Below are 2,739 nucleotides of genomic sequence, written 5' to 3'. Positions count from 1 at the left end.
ATTGGACGTCTTGCCGCTGTTACGGGAGGTTAGCTCGTTAATTAGGTTCCATGTTTTGCGCAAATTACCCTTTTTTAGTCTCCAGGTTGTCAGAAACATAGAGGGCCGCTTATTTAAACAAAGTTTTAAGACAACGTTTATGAAAATCACCGTCTAAACCGTGTTTAAACCACGAGTACCGATTATCTAAACGTTGTTTTTCCAAAACAGTGTTTAGACAGTGTCTAAACACCGACTAAGGAACAATAGTAAGTTAGACCTGGTCAAAGGTAGGTTTAAACTCTGTTTAACGATGTTTTCATGGTCAGCCATTTTTAAATGGAGGGACCTCTGCGCTATAAACAGTTAAGAAACTACGCCAATCCACGCAATATACCTGTTCGATGAGTTTGGCACCTTAGGGATAGATATGACCCATTAGAGGAATACCACGACAAAGCCTTCCGCTTGCGTTTTCGCCTTAGGAAGGACTCGGTCAGTGACCTCGTAAGAATTTTAGATAAAGATCTTCAACATCAAACAAGGAGAGGTATCAACCCTATAGCGTGGATGTCGAAAGCCTCAGAGGGATACCGGATGTTAAGACTGGTTATGTACCCGCTCTATATTGATGATTTGAAAATCTTCTCAGCTTCACAGAGTAAGCTAGACCTCTAGAGAAATGAAGGCTTTTAAAAGGACCATGGAAGATGCTGCGCTAGTATGGAATGAGAAAAAGTGCTCTGTAGCTGATGTCAAGCGCTGTTCACTAAGCAGTGACCAGGGTGGCACAGTCGTAGGGGACGCTCAGGTTATAAAGGCCCTGAAAGAAGGGGAGAGTTACAAGTTTCTAGGAGTGCTTGAGGACACAAATCAGAAAGATGAGTTGGTGCTTAGAGCGCTATCTGTTATCTGTACCACCCCATTTGTCGGATTATTACAAAGTGATTGCCTCTAACCAGTACGCTTTGCCAATCCTGGCGTACGCCATGTGGACGCAAACATGGCCTCTGTCCGAATTACAGTAACTGGATAGAGAAACTAGGAAGAAAGCGGTGGCATGCATGGCAGCCATCCATCAGCTCTATGGCCCCTTTTTACCTTACCAGAACATCTGGAGGTAGAGTTCTGAGGTCTGTCGAGTCCGAGTATAAGCTCACTAAAGTGACGGCCGCTGTATAGCTCTTCTCGAACCGAGATGATACTATGTCCATTGTTACAGCGTTTGAAGAGATATGTGTTCAAGAGGGAAGAAGATCTTTCAAAAATGATGCAACGAAATATGCAGAAGAGATGGGCATGAATCTAGAGCTCACATAATCTTACCCTGACCCAAAGGTTTTCAACGAGGTAGGAGAGACGATCAAGGTTACGAGGTAGTTGGGAAAGAATGGCGGAAGAAAGGACAGAGTAAGAGAAAACAGGTGATACCAAACCAGCACTGGGAAGTGAAGTTTTTCAATTAAGGGTGGGCGGATGAAGATATAGTAAATTGTTTCAGTTGGCTTCATAAGTGGTGTCTTGTCCCCTCGCATACTATCACAGGCATCTTCGAGCAATATAACCAACTATTTCCAACAAAGCTACCACCAAAGCAAAATGGAAGATCTACCACAGTCAATGTCAAGTGTAGGTTATGTGGAAAGGGGCAAGAAAGTCTAGCACATGAAGTATCAGGTTGCTGTGCGCTGGCGCAGGGTAAATACCTTGCAAGACACAATGGGGTTCTGAAGATCCTTTTTTTCGAGCTCTTTTGTGATTTTAAGCTCATAGAAAAAATATAAATAAAAATTATCGTAATAATGATAATAATAATAGTAATAATAATAATAATAATAATAATAATAATAATAATAATAATATTATTATTATTATTATTATTATTATTATTATTATTATTTGCAATTTATTGAAACATCTGTTTGCAAACCTATTACAAAACCTGGGCGCCCAAAAAGCGTAACCAATTCCTGTTAATCCCCAAAAAAAAAGTACAATCCTCTATCGGTATTATATATCCTACATAATAGTTTATTTTAAGTATCTAAATGTAAAAGTCGAGACCAATGATCTATGTATTAAAGTTCCTTGCGATGTTCAAAGTGGATGACAGCATTGCCTTCTGCATCTGTTCCAGGACCAAATCACATCTATCTCCTGCCAAACACTTGATGGACTCACATCTTTTGAATAACCACCAAGTACATCCATGTTGATGCTGTGCTGAGAAACTTTATATCATGGATATTGCACCTTGAGTTCCCATCTGAGTGGACCATACTTTCGCATTTTCTCCTCCATCTTCATCTGTCGATTTTCCATCCATGGGCAGCTCATCTCGATAAGCATTACTTCTTTCTTTACTTTATCAATGACTTGTGCGTCGATGCGATTTGCTGGAACTCCTACTTGCTCAGCAAACAGAGGTACATCCCACAGAGCTTTGAGTTCATCGTTCTCGTAGACTGGCTTTGGACTGATTCGTTTATACCACGCATACTCCTCTCTTGCTAGTAAGTTGTATTTGGTTAGAATCTCGAAGAACAGGATTCTAAGGACGCTGTTGTATCTTTCTAGGTATTTGGTCTGAGCGATAGCACTGCACGCCGCCAACACATGCGCGACACTCTCTTGTCCTATGGGTCGGTGCAGTTCTCCAGTTGTTCATCCACTCAAAACACTTTTTGTCTAGGTCTTCATCCTTCCACCTGCTTGCTAGCAACTTTCCCTCCCACTTTTGGTCTTCTACTTCTGACTTTA

This window comes from Montipora foliosa, chromosome 6 (assembly GCF_036669935.1).
Source record: "Montipora foliosa isolate CH-2021 chromosome 6, ASM3666993v2, whole genome shotgun sequence".
NCBI classification, from domain to species: Eukaryota; Metazoa; Cnidaria; class Anthozoa; order Scleractinia; family Acroporidae; genus Montipora; species Montipora foliosa.
This window is presented reverse-complemented; position numbering follows the sequence as displayed.